Raw genomic sequence first — 23,039 nt, forward strand, 5'->3', positions numbered from 1 at the left:
CATTTCTCCTGGGTGGAGGGTGTGTGAGCAGAGTTGAGCAGGACCTTCTAAGAAGCATTTTCTGTCTAAGCCAAAAATAACTTCAACCTTTCTTTGTCATCCAAGAGCATCATTATGAATGTCCTCCGTTGAAACACATTATAATTCAGTCAACTCCATGAAGCATGTGGTTCCGCGTGCTGTGCACCAGATGTCCCCAACCAGCTGTGCATTTGTTGGTAGTTTTCCTTCTAGCACTTCTTGCTGCAGTCTGTGTTTCTCAGCAGCTTCCAGTCTTTCCACTGTCTTTGTGCACAGCTGCTGTGCGCAGGCCTGGGATGACGCCGCCTGTCCTGTTGAGTTTTTGAGAGCGTTTAGCTGCCTAAAGACCTTTTTTTTTCTGATTTCGATATGCATGGCAATTCTCTGAAGGGTTGGGTCACCAAATACTCCATTTCAGCATCACAGAGGTACTAATCAAATTGGACTTACAAATTAAACTGGGTAGTATGGAGACGTTTCCTTTTAGATTTGCTGAAAAGTTGCAAAGCTAATGCAAAGGAGTCCCAATACTTTTTACTTAGCTTCCTCTAACATCTTACATAACCATGTGTGTTTGTCAGAACAAAGAAATCAGCATCATTTGTATGTTTTAATATGCTTCAGGACGTGCACACTACATTGTGTAACAGGTATTTCCTAATTATCTAGGCGATCTCATTTGTACATAATAGTCTAGGAAGCCGATTTCTTCTTGACGCCTCAGCTTGTGAAGTTCTCTGTAACAAAGTGTTCCCTTGCCCCGCTGGAAAGTTTATAGCTGCTGCAAATTCAAACTTTTGGTCCCTTTTTTTTTATTGTTATTATTATAGAAATGGATTAAGAGAAAGAATGAGATGTACTTACAGGAGAATTGGAGCTAAGTACATGGTGTCACCATCACTGGTTTGATTTTGTATTAACAGGTCCTCAGGTTTGTGCCGTGGGTAAATACTATTTACTTAACCAATTATGGAAGAATAAACATTGCTGCACACATTTCACTTGACCCAGCAGATAAAATCCATCTTGCCATTTCTCTGTCCCTTAGGTGTCAGACAACTTGAGTATAGCTGTTGGGTAATACGGTTATTTCCAAGGAAAACCGAGAGACTGGGACCACTATCTTATAGGTTCTCTGTTTAGCGCCTGTGTAGCAACCCGATCATACAAACAAAGAAAAGAAGAAAGCTAAAGAGAGATCAGAAGTAGTGAGGGGAAGAGAGGAAAAACGAGGCATTTTAAAGTTGTTGAGGCAGAAAAGAAACCAGGAATGAAGATATACAAGAATGAACTTGTAAGAATTCCAGGTGGCAGAAAACAAGGTAAGAAGAAAACCAGGAGACTTTGTTATCCTAGGTCAGGTCCCCTGGAAATGAGTTCTGGGTTGGAGATTCAGGAGTTCTCAGGAACAACATCTTTAGGGAAGTGAGGGAAGCAGGACTGGGCAGAGGGAGAAATTCAGATGTGATGCCATGGTTTTTTTAGTCAGTCCAGCCCAGCTCTGGAGCTGGATGGACTTTTAGAGTTGTTCCAAATTGAGGCAAGGGAGCTGGACTTTGCACCCTCACATCAACTCACATCAACGAGTCCTTGGGTATGGACTACCCCTGAGAAGGGGCTTAGGTTTGGGCAAGGCAGTTTGTTTATCTGAGAGCAGTTCCCAGAGATGGAGTGAGCCCCACGCTGATTAACCACCAACATGCCTGACAACTGGAGGAAGAGCTCCTTGGCCTTATTGGGGGAATCTGACTGGCACAGCAAAGCATCTATTATATATGGTATCCTCATCCAATAAAAGAGAATATTTCAAGAAAGGAGTGGTTGACTGTATGGAATATTTCTGAAAGCTTGACTTAGAGGAGGATAGACATATGCCAAGTTGAAGGTCTTGGTCACCTTAACCAGCATAATTTTAATGGAAGTGGAAGGATGAAATCCAGTTGAAGACACTGAGAAGAAAATAGAAGATGAGGAAATAGAGACAGCAGGACAGAGAATTCCTCTGAGAATCTTACCAGTCAATAGGGGCAGAGAGACTGGGCGGTAAATAGAGAAAGACGTGGAGTCAAGGGAGGTTTGTTGTTTAAGTTGAAAGACACTAGAACACGTTTGCTGACCCCAAAAATGACATGAATGATGGGAGAAATTGAGACCCAAGGGAGGGCTGGGATGGTTGCAGGAGTCACAACTTTGAGAAGGAGAGAAGTAGGAGATAGGTCACAAATGAAGGGCTGGCCTGGGATAAGGGACAGGATATATCACCCATTATAGAAGCAGCTTAGGCCTCTAGTGGGAACCAAATGACTTTAACTCCTTGCCTGTATTTGACAGAAGAGAGGCCTAAATGGGGCTATTAGATTTCCTCTCTCCGGAATTTGGAGCAAGGCTTAAGGGACAGAAGCCAGTCTGGGAATGTCTCTTGAATGGTGATTTGAAACCAGGAACCAAGGGGTGGCCACTTTCCATCCACCATGTGCCCAAAGAAGTGGAAAGAGGGGCGCCTGGGTGGCTCAGTTGGTTAAGCGTCCGACTTCAGCTCAGGTCACCATCTCACAGTCTGTGAGTTCGAGCCCCGCGTCGGGCTCTGTGCTGACAGCTCAGAGCCTGGAGCCTGCTTCAGATTCTGTGTCTCCCTCTCTCTCTGCCCCTTCCCCGCTCATGCTCTGTCTCTCTCTGTCTCAAAAATAAATAAAAACATTAAAAAAATTTTAAAAAAAAATTAAAAAAAAAAAAAAAAGAAGTGGAAAGAGCTTGAAGAAAGTGCCTGCAGAGATGAGAAAAGTTCCTGTTGACTTTTCACAATCCAGGGTCCAGGATAGTCTTATTATCTACAGTATGGGGCACTGCCTGGCTGATATGCAATTAACCTCACTCCAGATACCTACGAAGGCATCCTTGACTTGAGCCAGCCTTCAGCACAGAGAACTGCTCTGCCACATGGCTCAGGCCCTTTCTTGGACCTATACCGTGGATCATGTATAAAAACATTTCTTCTAGGGTCATACACTGTGGAAAAACTGGGTGCAAGAAAATGTAAAGTCATAAGGAACAATTAAGATAAATATGATCTATGTTTTCAATGAACAGTATCTAGCCATTCAGAGTGATTATTATGAAGACATGGAAACATAAGGCAAAATACGACACTGGTTTTAATGGACCATTATCACAGCAATGTAAAAAAATGCATTTGGGAAAAGATGGGGGAAATACATCAAAATGGGAGGCGTAGTAATGTCTTAAGTTAATGGGATCATGTGTGTTTCCCCCTAATTTTCCTAGTTTATTTCTAAAACATGGCTATCTTATGCAGATAATTTAAAACAATTCTTCTTCCTACATCCCACATCTGAGCAATTTGGGTAATTTCTGTGAGGCCCTCAAATCATCACAGATCATATGTCTAAAAGGAACTGGAATCAGAGAAAACCACCAGAGGAAAAGGTTGTGTGCATCAAAGGGGACGCCCACCTGCCGGCTGGGACATGAACAACAGTCCCTCAATAAAGCCCAGGAGGAGAACGAGGTGACCGCTTGAGCATGATCAGATCTTGCAGCCTGTTCCCATTGCAGAAATATTGCCACAAAATAGCTGTGAAATGGGAGAAGAGGTCAGACCGTGTCCTCCCAGTGAGCACAGGAGTCAGGATCCTGCCCAGGCACTGCCCTCCCTCCCCTTCCTCCTCCCCCTGATCACCGCCTCCATTCCTCAACATCTCTCCTCCCAGAAGCTCCAAGGGTTTTATTAAGAACCATACTCAGTACTGAACCTAAACTTCCTCTTTACTAAGTGCCTCCAAATGATCTTAATGAGGATTCCCTCCATCCCCTGGGAAGTCAGCTCAGGGCTGTCCTATGACTCTTCTTTCCAGGCAAGTACAATAGGTCACTAAGGGGCTTCTTCCCCAGGAGAAGACCTAAAACGAGAACTTTGTGTTCCTGGGCTTGGGACTGTTTCTAAGCTCTCTGAGCCTGGCCAGTGCTTCAGGACAACAAGCACTGAAAAGAATAAGCAGTGGAGGGAACTGAGGGCTTGCGGCCCAAGCTCTGCCCCGAGTGCATGGCCACACTTCTGTGTACCTGCTGGCTCCCTGAGCTTCCGTTGTTACAAATCCATCACCCCATACCTACTCCTCCTGCTTAATCTTCCAGCGTGTACAAACAGAGGCCAAGGAAGGATGGACTGCTATGGGTTTAAGTTAATCAGAGTAGTGAGACATCCACCTCAGAAGCCAAAATATAAATTAGCTATTGGTCTTATCTTTGTGGGTAGCAATAAGCTCAGGTAGGTAGATAGAAGTATGTTAGCAATAAGTTCTTCCCAGAGAGCAAATGGATGTGAGAATAAGGTGAGTGGAGACCCCTACCCAGAGGACCAGAGTGTTATCAAAGAAATGCAAATTACTTACTTTATATTAAATATTACTGTTTAGTGAATGGCTGCTAATTAGTGCAGGCCCTGTGCTAAATGGGCCTCATTGTGTCCTACCCCCTTCAGGTCTCTGCTTCAATAACATTTCCTCCCAGAAGTTACTTCTGACCCCCAGGACCCTACGTTCCCCTGTTAGATACTCAGATTATAATTGTGACATTCACGAGTGTGACTTTCTTTTAAAATTTTTTAACATTTATTTATTTTTGAGAGACAGAGACAGAGTGTGAGCGGGGGAGGGGCAGAGAGAGAGGGAGATACAGAATTCAAAGCAGGCTCCAGGCTCTGAGCTGTCAGCACAGAGCCTGACATGGGGCTCAAATCCATGCACCATGAGATCATGACCTGATCTGAAGTCAGACGCTTAACTGACTGAGCCACAGAGGCGCTCCAGGCATGAGTTTTTTATGAATGGTCTGTTTTCATGAAAATAGGGACAGGGGTGTCTTTATGATCACAGTTGGGCACTCATCCTGGCTCCAGTAGGTTCTGTATAAATATTTAGTGAGCTGATATCCTTCATAGCACTCGCCACATGGAAAAGATGTAAACCCTTAGGTCATTCCTTCTCAGCTGTCTTGTTCATTGCTAAGCTTCAAGGCCCAAGCACACGGGGACCTCCTTTATCTTGTTCTCCACCAGCATGGGCATGGTGCCTGCATATGGTGGCATCCAACGCTGGTGGCAGGAATAAATAAAAGAATAAACAAACATGCATAAAAGCCCACAGCTCTAGAAATGGGTAGGAAGAGAAAGACAGCACTGACAGGTTAGGAATCAAATATGTCCAAGAATGGAGCTAGGTGAACAGAAAGAAGCAAAAGTCTAGGACTTCTGACTGAGTGGACGTGGGATGCCCAGATTCTCCTTTCCAGGTGTTGACGGGGTGGTGTGTGTAGCTAAGGGAACAGAGAAGGCAGGCCACCACATTCGAGATGGTACACTGAGGCCAAGGGCCTCTCGAGCCTAGAGAAAAAGCTAAGCCAATCATTTCCTACACTGCAAAGTAAGCTGGGATCCTTTTCTTTTGTGAGATGAAGGCCTTGAGGTCCCAAAAGGTCTGGGGAGCAGAGGGGCAATGGTTTAGCACCTGCAAAGTAAGGTTCCACACATAAGGATGTAGCCCAGCCTCTTGACTGGGAGCTTCAGTGCATCTTGCTGAATCCTTGAATCACCGAGGCCTGACTCATTAGGAGATTGGCTCTAGGTCTGGTACATGGAGACCTGAACTTACATCACTTGGGGCTGCTGCTGCTCCAACCTCTGATCCCTCTTCCCAGGTGTGCACAGACAGCCTCAGGAAAGGGTTCAGAAAGGTGAGTGAGCCTGCAATCCACAACAGGATGACTATGGAAGATGGGGGCCATCAGCAAAGCTTCTGGAGGTCTCTCTCATCTCTCTCTTTGCAATACTGTCTCCCCGGATCACTTGCCAGAGCTGGCTGCTAAGGCAGGGACCCTCTGGAAGTTAAGAAACTGTAGGCTTTGTGTGAAGAATCAGGAAGTGTAAACCAAGTTCCAGATGGGAATTGCTGGAACAGTCCTCTCTTTCTGGTCCACCTCCTCCTCCCTCCACTACCATTCTAAAACTTGTTTTAATAGGCTGTTTTTTATGAAATTCCCTCTTATTCCTACATCAGCTTCCTATTTTTCTGGTCACCAAAAAGGGAAGCGAAAGCATCCAATGTTTTTTAATGTTTGTTTATTTTTGAGAGAGAGAGACAGAAAGAGAGACAGAGCATGAGTAGAGAAGGGGCAGAAAGAGAGGGAGACACAGAATCCAAAGCAGGCTCCAAGCTCTGAGCTGTCAGCACAGAGCCCTACGCAGGGCTCGAACCCATGAACCGTGAGATCGTGACCTGAGCTGAAGTCAGATGCTTAACCAACTGAGCCACCCAGGTACCCCAAAAGCATTGATTTTTAAAGCAGCTGCCCTGTACCCCCTCCAACACACACACACACACGCATGCACGCACGCACCCCACCCCCCTACACATATACACCACATCCCTCCCAAATACTTTATCCATTTTTAACAGATGAAAAGGGAAAGGAAAGTGTGGTATTTTTGATGGTCTTATTACTTGGTTAAATCGTTTGGATGGGGAATGATAGACTTTACAAAGATGCCTCATATTTTAGTGTCGTTGCCCTGTGATGGACTCAATCTTGCTACAACAATAAGACTTTTGTCACTAATACTTTGGAGGGCCTCTTAGAGGGCAGAGGTGGCATGCCCCGTATACAGCTTGTCTAGAAGTTTTTAATTTATTTGTGCTAATTTTACCAGTCTTTGGGGGACAAGTCAAAAATGTGTGCGTATATGTGTGATTATTCTTGTATTCAGCACTTCAGTCCAAATCACCCAAGAAAATTTTCTAGATACATTTACTTTATTTTTCTAATCAAAGTGTCACAAATGGCGGACATTTGTAAATTGCTCTGAATTCATTGAAACCATTGTCTAATTTGACCTTCACTATAACAGCAATAATAAAAAGTGTATTTGTATACTACACAAATTCTCTAGTGTTTTACATTAGAAGCAAGTACTTTATACATGTATTCAAATTAAGTGCTCAAAGTCACATTTTTACTTCAACACCAGGATCTAAAATTTCCAGGGAAGAGTAAAGGGTGGTAACCCTAACTTGCAACTTTTTGAAGAGATCTCCTCTGCTTATACATGGAACCCAGCCTCAGTGTCTCCATACTGTAGGCAGGGCAGGGACTCCTGCTATGGTCCTGAACTGTCACTCACCTGCTGGCTGTGTAAGTGTGGGTCAGTCCCTTTCCCTTTGGGGGTTCCTCTTTCCTTCTGTGGCACACAGGGTGACTGGATTTGATGGCTTCTAAGGCTCCCTCTAGTTCTGAAATGTCATGATACTTCGAATAAAGAGGAAATTTAGAATCATCTAGTTTAGGGGCCAAGTCTGGCCCACTGCCTGATTTTGTGCATGGCAAGCTAGGAATGGCTTTTACATTTTTACGTGGTTGGTAAAATAGTATTTCATGAAAGGTGAAAACTTATGTGAAACTTACATTTCAGTGACCATAAATTAAGTTTTATTGGAGCCGGTCTTGCTTATTTGTGTATTGTCTCTGGCTACTTTTGCACTACAATGGCAGAGTTGAGCAGTTGCCATGGAGATCACATAGCCCACAAGCCTAAAATACTATCGGATCTTTTACATCAAAAAGGTTGCTGGCCCTAATCTAGTCCAACTGCTTGAGAAAGTTAAAGGTTGGGCAAATTCTAGTTCAAAAAGACAAAAATCACAGTTATAGAAAGATGCAAATGGCCATTTTGAAGTGTTCAAAGGGAGAAAAACAATTAACAATAAACAAAAGATTAAGGATGCAAAAGAAACTTTTTCCTCAAATGGCAATAATGTGTTTGTTAGTGAAGAGATAAGGACAAAGAAATTGTGAAGCCCTTGGAGCACCCTGCATTTATTCATATGAAAGAACCGATTTTTTTTCCCCAAGTTTATTTATTTATTTCCAAAGAAAGAGAATATGAACAGTGGTGGGGCAGAGAGAGGGAGAGAGAACGAATCCCAAGCAGGGTCCACACTGTTAGCGTAGAGCACGACTCAGGGCTCGAACTCACGCACCGTGTGATCATAACGAGAGCCAAAGTCAAGAGTTGGACACTCAACCATGTGAACCACCCAGGCACCCCAGAACTGACGATTTTGTTTGTTTGTTTTTTAGTCTGGAATCAAAGTACGATGGATTGATGTGGAAGATTTGGGAATTGGGCAGATTGCATCAGAAAAACCTCAAGATTCTTCATGCTGGTAAGACTCTTGAAAACTTATATCGAAACTGAAGGAAATGGAGGTGAACATTAGAAACGCTTTAGTGGGCCTTTTCAAATGTGTTGGATGTCTGGAGGTGGTGACAGGGGAAAGGAAGCCTGGAACAGATTAGAACTTTTGGTCAAATAGAAGTCTAGTGCTGGGAAATCCCAAAGCTCTTGATGACACAGAGGCTCTGCTTAGAATAGCCAGCATAGTTCTGAGAACCTGGCCCTTACTAGTGACAGGGCTTGAGCCCTGGCAGGATGGTGAATGGGAGCAAAGTAAGTGTGGAGTTGGCCACGTATTGATTTTGGGAAGGTTTATACAAAGTTTCACGGGGAGGTAAAGCCCATCATCCTTCAATTCACATAGGAGTATTTCCTTTTCCTGGGAAGTTACTAATGGTGTGCAATAAATATTTCAAGCCCAAACATGAATCGGGGAGCAATGAAACTGACCCAAGATCCATACTGTTGGTGACCAACCATGTATCAAACATTGCTCCTGTGAGAAGAGTCCTAGGTAGTTAAAATATGAACTTGAACTTGCTGAACAGATAGGATTTACCCTGGAAATTCAGATTGTTGTCAACACGCAGCATGTGTACCTCTGGGTCAGTGAGTCAGAAGGGTTCTCTCTAAAGTTAAGTCAGTGGCTAACGGCACAAGTTTATGGGTCAGACTTCCCAGGGTTGCATCCAAAATTGACTGCTTGGATTCCCATCCCAGGTAATCCCAGGCAAATTACTCAACCTCTCAAGCCTCATCGTCTTCTCCTGTAACAATATAATAATAGAAAAAGAGTGGTAATAATAGCACTTACACTATGGACTGCCGTGAATATTTAAAGGGAATTATCAGTAGAAGGTGCATGGGCAGATCTGAGAATTAGAGAGTGCTCACTAAATGCCCCCTGATTACTGTTGGCTGCATTGTCCAGCCTGGTTGAGAATATGGATTTACTAAAAATATAGAGTTGGGTGTGACTAGTTTTGGATGGAGTTTCAGCTTCACCACTGAGCAGCTTTGTAACCAGGAGCAAATGACTTCAACTCTTAGAGCTTCAGCCTTCTTATCTGTAAAATAGTGATAATAATAGTACTTATGTTAGTGAGAAAATATGCTCAAAGTGCTTGGGAGAGTTTGTGGCAGTTAGCTATTCTAATGATGGTCATGATCTGGGTCACTATTAATATTCATTGGTTCCCTAATATCCAAAAATATCCTGAAGACAGGCTGAAACACGGTAAGCCTGGTATACGAGGCATGCGTGGCATACACAGTATAAAGAATTTTCACATAAATGATTTGATCAAACGGCTGTAAATTGGATTTGGGTTGTCATGAAAGTCCTGATGGCCTAGGGACAAGGTGCAGGCTCAAGGAAGATTGTGGGGGAGGACCCATTGGCCTTTCCCCGCTGGCCTGGGACCTCCTCCAGCCCCACAGCCCTCCGTGCTGAACCCAGAGGTGACATGTGTTCTGGCTCCTTTGATTGTCTCCTTCAGAATCACGGGGATCCTGGCGTCTTGCTTTCCCATCTTCCTTATGCCAACTTCTGTTATTCTTGTTTCCTGTCGAGCTGCTCGACATTTGGAACATGTGATTACGTACCACCTCGTGTTCTGGGTACAATGTAAGCCCCTGTCTCATTCTCTTTATCAGCAAGAAGACAGAAACGATGGCCTCTGGAAAGGAAAGGGGCCTTTAGTATCAGGCCCGGTCTCTCTTCTTAGTTTGTGGAGCTGCGCTCCATTTCCTACCATTAACAGATTTGTTTACCTATCTGATATTCCCCAGATTGAGTTGTTAGGCATCCAGGGTGATGGGGCTTTACAAAGCTCTTTCCCTAGTTCTTGCTACCCACATCCTTTCACTTCTGCTAACTCCCTCACAATGAACAGAAGGGAGCTTATCTCCTGAGATCAGGAATTACAAGAACATGTGTTATAGATATCAGTGGTGCATCATTTAGCATAAATTGTGATAAGGCCGAGGTGTTTCTTCCACTCAGTTTCTTCAGAACTGAGGGCCTCTTCTCCCAAATAAGCCAGATTGGAAGGTTTGGCTTTCCTTCCACTTTCCCATGTGCCCAGATTGGGAGGGGGGGGGTGCGGGGGCAGGGGCACGCGGGGAGGGCAGCACTGGAGAATAAATAACGCATGTAACTCAAGCCCTGTATTCATAGGATCTTTCTTATGAAAGGCTATGGGATCCCTTCATCCAACCTTTTCATTTTACTGATGAGGAAGGCGAGAAGGATGGTGACAGCTGGATTCTGGCCGAGTCAAGACAGGAGCCCAGTCCTCCCAACTCTCAGGCCACCACTCTTTCCTCTTTATTATTATTAATACTTTTAAAGTAGGCTCTACTCCCAATGTGGGGCTTGAACTCACAACCCTGAGATGAGGACTGTACTGACCGAGTCGCCCTGGCACCCTACCACTCTTGCCTCTTTAGAGCCCTTATTGCCTTCCATGCTCATGGCTGGAGTGGATTCTCCTTGGTGACTTTTTTGACTGTTCTAGGCAGCAAGCACTCATTTGGGGTGAGCCCAACTTGTTCTCTTACTCTTCAGCTTTGGCTATTGTTTGGTCTTTCCAGTGTATGCCATCCACTACAGACTTAAAGATTTCCCCCAGTGGCTTATAGTCAGGATAGATGCTTATTTGGGGTGAAGGATCGAGATGCCTAAATTCAGCTGGCAGAAGGTGAAGTCATTGCATGTTCTCTCAGTGGATAGGGCCCAGAACCCAAGTCCCAGTAGGAAGGCTGCCTCTGAGCTAGATCAGAAACCAAGCAGGCCTTAGAGTCTGAGGCCCACCTACTGTGCTCCCCCTCCAGCAGCCTGAGTCCTGCAAGGCTAGTCCAAGAGTGCCCTGATGCTTTTCATACATGGTCATGGTAGGTTGAGTCAAAGAGTGGTATAAGGATCATGTCCCAGGAAAAACTGATATTGAACTGCAATGATATCTACCGAGTAGATGGCCAAAGACAGGGCCCTGCGGGGGATGTTGGGAATCAAGGTACAAAAGGCTGTCAGAGAACCATAGAAGGGCTCCTGGAGAATGTTGGTTTGGGCAGGACTGTCTCTTCTTGGCCAAGACAACATGGGCATCTCGCTTTGAGTTCTTTGAGGGAGGTGTTATTCTCCCCATCGTAAAGGCCATGAAAGTGAAACTTGGAGTCCTTAGCCAAAGTTACAAAACCAGTGTCAGAGTCAAGACTGGAACCCATGTGCTCAGACTCTGAAGTCTGTGTTCTATCCAGGTCACCACGCTGAAATTTAGAAAAGCCTGTCAGCATTCACCAGAAAACTCTGACTGCCAGTATGGTGTGGCATTCTGTCATCATATGGTCAAAGAGTATCCAGTCCAACTCTAAATAAATCGGCTTCCTTTGCCATATGCCCTGAAGAGGGTTCTTAGGGACTCTACTGGGGACAGTGAAGGAGGATGGGCACAGGTGACACACTGTCTGTACTCAACCCCCATCCTCCCCCAACCATCTCTTCAACCAGAAATGCTCCGTTCTATGGGTTGGAAGCATGTGTTTGAAAAGGGTTCCCATAACCTCTGTTCTCCCACATGCTGCAGCTTCTGGTTCAACACCTTGTATAAAAGGAAACTCACAGGGCTCCAGGATCCTCCAGGGCTGAGCACCACAAAGGCTGGGTGGTGCCCATAGAGTTGTCTTCTTGGTTGAAAAGCCCTCCAACACCAACAAAAGTGTGATGACCAGAAGCTAGCACAATCACAGAAGTTAACAGCTACCTTAGAATTCATTCATTCATTCATTCATTCATTCACTCATTCATTTACTTGAGAATATTTAAATTAGAACCACTGTACTTCTGGCTTTCACAGAGGCCCCAGTAGATACTGTTGTGGCCCAAACAGGACAATCTCTCTGATGTTTCCCTCTAAAGACCAAAGCAGGGCACCTTCACATCACAGCTAATGATCTGTCGGGCATGAACTCATTTAAGCTTTTTAATAGTGATGCTGTTTATGGTTTTGGCTGCCATCACCTCTTAACACAACAAGTTCAGTAAGTTGCCGTCACTTATGCACTTCCTTTTTCTCCCCTGGCCTATATTTACCTGTCACACTTTCCAGGGGTGACCCCTAGGTGCTGTGGGTTGGTAAACAAGCTCAACCTGAAGCGGCAGAAGCACCAGTTGAGCAAAGAATTCTTGAATGGATAGTCCTGGCAAATGGCATCGTCGCAGATACACGCTAGGTCAGGTTTTCAGTCCCGTTAAAAGCCTTCCCCTCACCAGTGTTCTGAAATCTTGGGCCCATCAAGCAGTCTTTCTATTCCTTAGACAACTGAACAGCTGTAGAGTTCTGCACAGTTGGAGGAGGGGTGTTTGGTTGTTTCTCTTTTACCTGGGTTCCTTCATCTATCCTCGCTTGTATCACCCTAGCCAACCCCATGTGCATGTAGAGAAATGCAAACAATTCTGTTATCTTCTGATATTCTGAGGCCAAGAGTTCTCATTCTGACCATGTCTGCACAAGTTATCAGTGATTTCAGAATCTCTTTGATGCCTTCTAATATTATCTCCTATAGATGTGCCCTAGTTAGCAGGCATCATGAGGGAATAAGGGCATAGTTCTGGATAAAAGAGTTCAGTTAACTAAGAGTATAACTCTTTCAGCTCCAAAGAGTTTTAAAATTTGTGAGCATTTGCAACCCAAGTTTTTCCATGTAGATCACATGGGCCTCACAGACTATCACAAATGATACCTTCCTGTGCTGGTGCCATCCGCTAGTATGGGACCGTGGTAGTCATGAAGGTGGGAGCAGGGTTGTCTGATGGCTCCAATGACAGCCCCTCCTGCTCTACTGTCACATTGGTGTCACCGCCATGTTTTCCATGGGCTGCACCCAGCCAACGACTAAGCATGATGGAGTTCCTGGGCATGGCTGGACACAGGACTCCTCAACTGGGAGATGTTGACTCCAGATCTCCCCTCGGCCAGGCTGACGCCTTCTGAGAACTGGCCCGCAGTCTGGGACTCCTCCTATTTAACTCCTCCTTCACAGGAGTCAGACACACAACACGAATCTGAGGGCTCTCCCCGCCTTCGCTGGCTCACTCTTTTCCCCTTCACAGGTATTGTCCTCCATCAGTCCCTTGACATCTAACCCTGGCATGGTGTCTGCTTCTCAGAGGACCTGAACAAACACAGGAGCCTCTACCCTGCTCTCTTTTAAAGTCGGTCTCACCCACTTCCAGCTGTTTCCTGGAGGAAACGCATGTGCTCACAGATGTGGGTTACCCAACACCACTCCTGTCCCCCCCGCTCCTGCTCCCGCCCTGGCTTCCCGGAGAGATGCCTGCACCACAGTCTCTGATGTTCCCAAAGCCTCACGAAGTCTTCTCCTTATTGTGCCACATCTGCTCCTGTGTGTGGGCCCCCTGACGCCCACTTCTGCTGACGCTGTGGGACTCACAATACACCAGAACCCTGCGCTCACCTGAGGTCATGCCCACTGCAGACAAAAGTAGCCAGGCCTGTCTGCTCAGATGAGTGCCTCACCCTTACCTCACTACAAGGGTCCCTGTGGAGAGCTGCCTTGTGCTGCCATTGTCACATCTGACTTTTTGTGAGAAGAGGTCATTTCATTTTTACCCACAATCTCCTTTCCATTGTTTTGTTGTTGTTGTTTTTAATAACAACCAAAATTTATTTGCTGTTTTAGAAGGTAAACATCCAATTGTTTAAAAACATATTTATTTATTTTTGGAGAGAGAGAGGTGGGGGAGGGGCTGAGAGGGAGAGAGAGAATCCCAAGCAGGCCCCATGCTGTCAGCACAGAGCCCTACATGCGGCCCGATCTCATGAACCTTGAGATCATGACCTGAGGCGAAACCAAGAGTTGGACGGTCTGACTGAGCCACCCAGGCGCCCCTCCTTTCCTCTGACCTTAGTCTCAATCCTCAGCTAAAGGACCAGCTCTGTGACAGAGTCCTATGTATAAAATTGTGCTTCCTTTCTTACACTGGGAGGGCCTGACTTTCTTATCTCTTCAGATGAAGGCTTTCCTACAAAACTTCATTCGAGAGTCTTCTTGTGGGTCCCCCAGAATGTTCAGATTCCAGAGTGGTTCTAGGCCCAAATTTGGCCTAGCACACTCTGGGTTGCTCTCATCGGGATTCTGTGGATTGTTCGTTTGCATGCTTGCTGTGTGTGTGTGTGTGTGTATGTATGCGTGTGCACACATGTGCACGTATGGGGTGTAACAGAACTTGTGTGGTTCTTGCCTCTCCGTCTCCTGCCTCGTGATGCCCCCACATCCATCACTTTGATGGCAAACTGTCTCTCATTGCCTCTGTTACCTTCTCTGCCATTTTCCTCCACTCCTGAGGCTCTCTCATTATTACCAATATTTCTCCTTGACAACTTTTTTTTGTCACCGCATACTTCAAAGCTTTTTTGGAGACTTCCAGCATTAGGGGTGTACTAAAATGTGAAGAGCTACAAATGAGTATAGGGAAGCAGGTTTATAATACTTTGTAAATGATGACTAAATTAGGGAGGAAGGAAATGGAAGGAATCTAGGACTTACCTAGGAAAGAATGCTAGAAGCTACACTATGTAGGCCCGGCAATTTCCAGAAAAAATAATGGACACATTTGATGACATTTTTGACAGATGAATGCACACACACCAAAAAAAGATACTTGTGGCAGACACTTGGACTTTCCTTGGACCTCTTCACTATTTCTGTGTACCCTTCACCTAGTTCAGGTGAGTTTTTACTCTAATAGCTTACAGCTATGACTTTGCTTTGGAACATTTCCCTCAAGTTACTGGAACACTTCACTTGCAAATGCAGAGACAGAAGTGCCTGGGATTTTACACCTTCCCAGGCAACCTTTATCTCATGATTAACTGGTTTGGAAATATGACAGTCCAGACTCCCTTGCCTCAGATGGGGACAAATGTGAGGCATAATTTTTAATGCAGATCTTCCCTGATTATATCAAAGCATCATCTCTCCAAAAAGTCTTGCCTGCCATCACACTCTTGCTTGGCTCCTTCTGCTTTCCTGCTCTCTTACTGGCCTCCTCCGGGAGCCCTTCAGAAATAGATGGCTTGCACATGAATCTTCATCTCAGAGTCTGCTTCTGGGAGATCCCAACTGCACTGGATTGAATAATGTCCTGAAAAAAAATCGTGTCTGTCTGGGATCTGTCAGTGTGACCTTATTTGCAAAGGTAACCAATTAGGAAGCAGTCGTGCTGGATTAGAGTGGTGTCCTTATAAAAAGAGGACAATTTGGACACAGAGACACAGAGGTGGAGGAGACAGTCATGTGAAAATGGAAGCAGAGATTGGAGTGAAAGACCTAGAAGGCAAGGAACACTGTGGATTGCTAACCAGAAGGGTGAGGGAAGCATGGAACAGATTCTTCCTCAGAGCCTCCAGAAGGAATTGATCCTGCTAGCACTTTGATTTTGGATTTCAGTTTCGGAACTGTGAAAGAATAAATTTCTGTCGTTGTAAGCCACAGTTTGTGGCATTTTGTTATAGCAGCCCTAAGAAGCTAATATACCAACCTAAGACACAAATACAAGATACAGGAAGCATATGAGCATATGAGTATAATCTATATTACATCCTATATTTTGCATGAGATCATGCAGCTTTTATCAATATTTTCAAAAAATTGATTCAGTGAAGACTCTCTTTTAAATCAATAGCTGACATTCATTATACTTACTGAGAGAAGTGTACAAGTAATCCAGTTAAAAATCAGAAAGAATACGAGGATGGTCATTATCATCATTAGTGTTTAACATTGCTCTGGATAGTGGATGTTCTGGCTAATGCAATAAGACAAAATAGAAAAGAAAAAAAAAAAAAGAAATGAGGTATTTTGAGCAAGATGAGATAAATTAATCATTACCAGCAGACACTGGCTACTTGAAAAACCCCAGGCAGTGTACTAAAATATCTTAAGAAAGCTCAGGAATAAAAGATAACTTGTATATAGGCTTTGATAAGTTTTAAAAGACCTGTCTAAATAGATTTTATGCCATGCTTCTGCACTAAAAACTAAATATTAAAAGTTGTTCCTAAGATTCCCATTAAAATATAAATGAGATGGAGGGGGGGCAGATGTAATTTAAAAATACTAAAACTCACCCAAAAGAACAAAGACATGAGAAGAGCCAAAACACATTTTGTGAAAAGGAAGAAAAGAGGGGCGCCTGGGTGGCTCAGTCGGTTAAACCTCCGACTTCGGCTCAGGTCACGATCTCTGATCCGTGAGTTCGAGCCCCGCATCGGGCTCTGTGCTGACCGCTCAGACCCTGGAGCCTGTTTCGAATTCTGTGTCTCCCTTTCTCTCTGACCCTCCCCCGTTCATGCTCTGTCTCTCTCTGTCTCAAAAATAAATAAACGTTAAAAAAAAAAAAAAAAGGAAGAAAAGAGAACTCTCACCTGGTACTAAAATGTATTATAAAGTTAGAGCAATCGACTGTACCCAATAAATGACTTGGTTCTGGTGCAGAAATATACAGAAGGGTACGGCAGAATAGAAAGTCCAGAAATAGACCCAAATATTTATATAATCAGGACTTATATAATCACTTACAGTATGGTAGTGGAGACGGTTCATGTCATTATAAAAATATTGCTCCATGAATTATGCTGGGAATGAAAGGGTAACTCACCCTAAATACATTCCAACTGAATTCATGTTTTCAAAAGCACTTTGGTTTTCCAGCAATGACAGACTAAGCAATTGAGATCAACTACTTTGCTGCAATTTCAAAAACTGAACGGAGTTTAAAGTACATTTGCTTGAAGGCGTCTGAGAGCTAAAAAACCTGTGAAGAATGGCATGGCCAAGGTCTAAAAGAAGGAGGAAACTCAGGGGCATAAACCCAGCACCTGGGGATGCTTTACTCCTCGAAGTGCTAGCTGATTCCAAAGTAGGTGGCCGAGAGGCTGGAGACAGCGGCACTTTGGAGAGCTCTGAGGAGTGAAGGGGATAAAAATTAAGAATACAAGATCACTGAAAGGGGAAGCCTCTAGTAGATGCCCCATGCATTGGCTCGGCATCCTGAAAGGTACATCTGACCTGACAGAGTGTGGAAATACATGAACCTTCACACTGAACGCAGCTTCCAATCATCTCAAACCTGGGAATTAGATTAGCTTGATCCTGGATTGTTAGAACCCTAAGCTTTCTTCCAGAAGCAAGTGTAAGTCCTCTCTGAAGGATGATAACATCCTTGGAGACTTGAAATTATTCTACAATTGTGTATGCCATATCTGAAAGTCAATAAAAAACAATCAAGTGCAAAATGAGACCAGATGGTATTATCAAAATCCATGAAATTCTTCCTAAGATTCTCGCATTCTCTTGGGGAAAAAGTAAAAATATCAATCAATACTAAAAGACAAATGACCACACAGGCAAAATATTTGCAAATTACATGACAAGGAGTTAATGTCAATTCTATGTAATACGTAAAATGAAAACATTACAATAGAGGGGCGCCTGGGTGGCGCAGTCGGTTAAGCGTCCGACTTCAGCCAGGTCACGATCTCGTGGTCCGTGAGTTCGAGCCCCGCGTCAGGCTCTGGGCTGATGGCTCAGAGCCTGGAACCTGTTTCCGATTCTGTGTCTCCCTCTCTCTCTGCCCCTCCCCCGTTCATGCTCTGTCTCTCTCTGTCCCAAAAATAAATAAACGTTGAAAAAAAAAAAATTAAAAAAAAAAAAAAAAAAACATTACAATAGAAAAAATAGCCAGAAGATAAACACTGGTACTTGACAAAAGAAGATATACAAATGATCCCTGAACATATTAGAATAATCTAATCTCACTAATAATTAGCTAATTTTCAAATATGAGCTATTATTTTTTATCTATCATACTTAAAAAGATAACAAAAAATCATAATAATTAGTGGTGTGATGAATGTCCAGGAACTAAGTGGGAGGAATACAAAAAAAGTACAATATATTTCTGGAGGGAAACATGAAAAGATTTAAATGCATACCACTTAACTCAGGAAATCCACTGTTTTAGGATTTGGCTATAAAAATCATATATTTGCCAAGATTCACTTATAAGATTGTTTATCATAGCGCCATTTCTAACAATATAATTATAAGCATCCAAAATTGGAAAATTGTCCACGATAACTTAGTAGCCACACTAAATGGGGTAGAGTAACACAATGCAATCCTTGAAAAGATAACAAAATGAGAAGTTATGCCTAATACATTGGTAAAAAAAATAAAGCATATTGCAAAATGTAACCTTACTTTTGTTATATGTGTATAGGGTTGACAACAATTTGTTTTTATTATTTGTAGAGGTAGTTTTTATATCATTCACTTTTACATATCTGGATCTTAAAAAATAAAGCAAACTATTCCTTTTAATCAGAAAAATGATCCTTCAAATCTCTTTTGCCTTCAAAATGTCACCTTCCCTTTCATATTTCAAATGAAACGTGTAATAGGACACATACAATTAATTTCTCCCTGACCTTCTGTAGAGTTCATTTGCTCATACATTGAACTTGTTTTCACATCAATACTTGACATAGGGATTGAAGGAGAGTACTGAACTTGGTTTTTACTATTTTTGGAGCAATGGCTTCTTTATTCTAATTTTTTCTTTTTCTCTTTCTTTCTTTCTTTCTTTCTTTCTTTCTTTCTTTCTTTCTTTCTTTCTTTCTTTCATTCCTTTCCTTTCCTTTCCTTTCCTTTCCTTCTTTTTTTTACTTATCAAGATGCATCGTTTCCTATATAAAATGGAACACCATTTCCAAGGTACTGTATTGCTCATAAAGGTAATTCACTCACTTATGCAGTCAATATTTATGAAGCACACCTCTGTCCCTGCACTGTGCCCAAGGCTGACAATAGAGGACACAGACCAGACCAAATCACTTCTGCATTTGTGCTCATGGCCCAGAGCACACCCACTGGATGTGTGCATATCTTGGCAACCCACTCCTCAGGCCAAAGTGAACGCTTCTCAAGTGAAGGCCACTCGTCCAAAATCCCAGGTCCCTTTAGTGCACATTTAAGGGACCAAAAGTAAGTTTATTAGCCTAAGCTTGTAAGTAACCCTTCAAAATGAAAATATAGCTTTCTTCCTGAAAAATGAATATGGTTTTTCAAATATTTCTGGAGCTAAAATTTAACATTTTAAGTTGTTTTAGGGGCTCCTGGGTGGCTTGGCTAGTTAAGTGTCTAGCTTTTGACCTCGACTCAGGTCATGATCTCACAGCTTGTGAGTTCGAGCCCCACGTCGGGCTCTGTGCTGACAGTGCAGGGCCTGCTTGGGATTCTCTCTCTCTTCCTCTCTCACTTCTGTCTCCCCCACTCTCTCTCTAAAAAAAATAAACATTTTAAAATAATATTTTAAAATAAAATAAAATGAACATTTCAGTTTTTTAAATCGGTTATCTTTTTTTTATTAAAAAAATTGTTTTAATGTTTATTTTTGAGAGAGAGAGAGAGAGAGAGAGAGAGCATGAGTGGGAAAGGGGCAGAAAGAGAGGGAGACACAGAATCTGAAGTAGGCTCTGGGCTCTGAGCTGACAACACAGAGCCCGACAGAGGGCTCGAACTCCTGAACTACGAGATCATGACCTGAGCCGAAATTGGACACTTAACCTACTGAGCCACTGAGGCACCCTGGATCAGTTATCTTTTAAAAAAAATTAGTTATAGCTGCCAGCACTCTCTTACACTAAAGGATGTGAGGAGGATGAAATCAATACAGAGACAATACCGTTATAAAGAATGCACTTTTTTTTTTAAAAGTAGGCATCACACCCAGGGTAGAACCCAACACCAGGCTTGAACTCAGGACCTTGAGATCCATACCTGAGCTGAGATCAAGAGTTGGATGCTTAAACTGACTGAGCCACCCAGGCAACCCCACAAAGAGGGCATTTTTCAAAAACACAAACCCCAAACCATAAGTACTGTGCTCCCTGTCTGAGAGAGAGTGTAAATTTGAATCCCTTTCCAAACAATGATTCAGCGTAATGACAGATAGAATACAGGCTTAGGAGTGAATGAGGTGAGTCACACATAAGTCACAACACAGCATGCTATTAGTGAATATTTGTACACCCAATTTTCCCTCAATGTGTTTCCTGCTCAGAAAGTCCAAATGCAAAGCTGTCCCAAACCAGATAGATGCCTGTAGAAGGTTCAGGTGCAGCCGGGTCAGCAGGTCTCGGTGAAAGCATGTAGACGTGCAGAAACTGACCTTGACACAGGTGTGGGGATGTCCTGGCCTAGTCTGGGACTGACAGGTTTGGGACCAGATCAGATGAGGATTGCTTTTATTATCTATTGCCTTATAACAAAACGCCACAAAACGTAGCGGTTTAAAACAAATACAGTATTGGGGCGCCTGGGTGGCGCAGTCGGTTAAGCGTCCGACTTCAGCCAGGTCACGATCTCGCGGTCCGGGAGTTCGAGCCCCGCGTCAGGCTCTGGGCTGATGGCTCAGAGCCTGGAGCCTGTTTCCGATTCTGTGTCTCCCTCTCTCTCTGCCCCTCCCCCGTTCATGCTCTGTCTCTCTCTGTCCCAAAAATAAATAAACGCTGAAAAAAAAAAAAAAAAAAAAACAAATACAGTATTTATTATGTTTTCATGAGCCGGAGGGTTGAACAGACTCCGGTGGGTAGCTTTTCTTTGCTTCACCTGCTGCAGCTGACCTCACATGGCTGCGTTCCACTGGGAACTTGGCCTGGCCCGGTATCTGAGGTGGCATCTCATCCATCAGGGTCTCTCCCGATCTTCAGTAGTCTAGCTCAGGCAATTTTACAGTGGCGCAGATGACTTCCAGAATGTAAGCCTCGATGTGTCAGCACTAATGAGGCCTCTGCTTGCTTCATATTTGCGAATGTCCCACTGGACAAAGCAGGTCACATGGCCCGCCCCACGGTCAACGTAGGAGGATCTGTACAGGTGGCAACTATTCCAAGGTGTGGTTTATTGAGGGCCCTCGGTCCAACAGTCTCCCACAGGGACCAAGATGTGCACATAGGATGAGATAGAGGATGTGATAGGAGGATGCAGTGGGGAAGGGGGGGGTTGCTGTGGTGGGACATAGGCCTTGAGCATAGGCCACAATAAGAATGTAACCACCACCGAAAATAGTGCTTTAACTGGAAGTGGGGGCGGGGACAAGGAGATCAAGCTGAAGAGACCAACAAAGGGACTGTGGCTGGTTAAACAGAGACCGTCTGGAGCATCATTAGGAGAGCAGGATAAAAATCAAAGAAATCAGATAGGTGGCAAGGCAGAAGGTAGGCAATGGAGAGAAAAAGTTGCTGATTTCTTTCTGAAAGAGGAGAATTGGAAATAAAATGCTTACAAATCCATGTACCATTACTTTTTTATCTATTTATTTTTTTTTTTTTAATTTTTTTTTTTTCAACGTTTATCTATTTTTGGGACAGAGAGAGACAGAGCATGAACGGGGGAGGGGCAGAGAGAGAGGGAGACACAGAATCGGAAACAGGCTCCAGGCTCTGAGCCATCAGCCCAGAGCCCGACGCGGGGCTCGAACTCACAGACCGCGAGATCGTGACCTGGCTGAAGTCGGACGCTTAACCGACTGCGCCACCCAGGCGCCCCAGCCATTACTTTTTTAAATAAAGGAGCTTGGATTTTCCAAGTAGCCCTTGTGATGTTCTTTTTTATAATGTTATTTTTTTAAGTCCTTTTTTTTTTTTTTTTTTTTTTTGAGAGTGAGCAAGCGTGCATGAGCAGGGGAGGGACAGAGAGAGAGGGAAAGAGAGAGAATCCCAAGCAGGCTCTGTGTTGTCAGCATAGAGCCCCATGTGGGGCTTGATCCCAGAAACCCTGAGATCATGACGGGAGCCGAAATAAAGAGTCAGGTGCTTAACCAGCTGAGCCACTCAGGTGTGCCTGTTCTTTTTTATTCAAAGGAAGGATGGCCTGTGGTGGTTGGGTGACTCCTTAGAGCCCTAGCTGGACTCTACTGCCCCTCTCTGCCATCTTCCCCAGTTTTCCAGCCCTCCCTTCTCTGGACCCTGGTCCCAAACATTTGTTCAGGTGCTCCAACTTTGAAGATACATTTTTTTAATGAAGCCTAGGTCATTTCTACTTTCAGATGTAAGATGTTTTAAATGCTTGCTGAAGTCGAATATGAGTAATTTGACTAGTAGACTTATAGAGTCAGAAAAGTCTTATAGTGGTACAAGGTTCCACATGATTCCTTGACCTCATCTGCTACCCACCCACTCCCACCCCCACCTCCATCTCTCTGGCCATATTGGCCAATTGTTTGATAACAGGACCTTACACCTGCCATATAGCCTCTGTCTGGAAATCTTTTCCTCTAGATAGCTACAAAGCTTCCTCTTCTTTTCCCCCCAGATCTTTGCTGATATGTTATCTTATTGATTATTTTCCTGACAATATTTAAAACTAAAGCCTACCCTTTCCCCACGCTGTCCCTCTTCTCTGCTTTATTTTTCCCTAGATCCCTATCACCATGTAACATGCTATATATTTTGTTTTGTTATTGTTGTTATTGTTTGTCTGGTTTATTTTTCATCTCCCCAGATCCCAGGGTGATTCTAACATGCAGCCAAGTTTGCAAGGAGCAACTTTAGGGCACAGGCTTCAGAGTTATGCAGACATCCATTCCAGTCCTGTCTTGCAGTCAAGGGGTGCCATGACCTTGGGTAGTTCCCTAACATCTCGAAACTTCATTTGCAAAATGCAAGTCACAGAAGTCCTTCTTGTC

The 23,039-nt window shown here is 43.9% G+C and overlaps 1 long non-coding RNA gene across 1 annotated transcript in view; it reads left to right on the forward strand.

Annotated features, from left to right (window-relative positions):
• Positions 1–960: 960 nt before the first annotated feature.
• LOC123585654 overlaps positions 961–23,039 on the forward strand; it is a 152,917-nt gene continuing 130,838 nt past the window's right edge. Inside the window, exons 1-2 of the long non-coding RNA XR_006706345.1 lie at positions 961–1,343; positions 8,170–8,255. This is a non-coding gene — a long non-coding RNA (uncharacterized LOC123585654). The remainder of the gene's footprint in view (positions 1,344–8,169; positions 8,256–23,039) is intronic.

This window comes from Leopardus geoffroyi, chromosome C3 (assembly GCF_018350155.1).
Source record: "Leopardus geoffroyi isolate Oge1 chromosome C3, O.geoffroyi_Oge1_pat1.0, whole genome shotgun sequence".
Taxonomy (NCBI): domain Eukaryota; kingdom Metazoa; phylum Chordata; class Mammalia; order Carnivora; family Felidae; genus Leopardus; species Leopardus geoffroyi.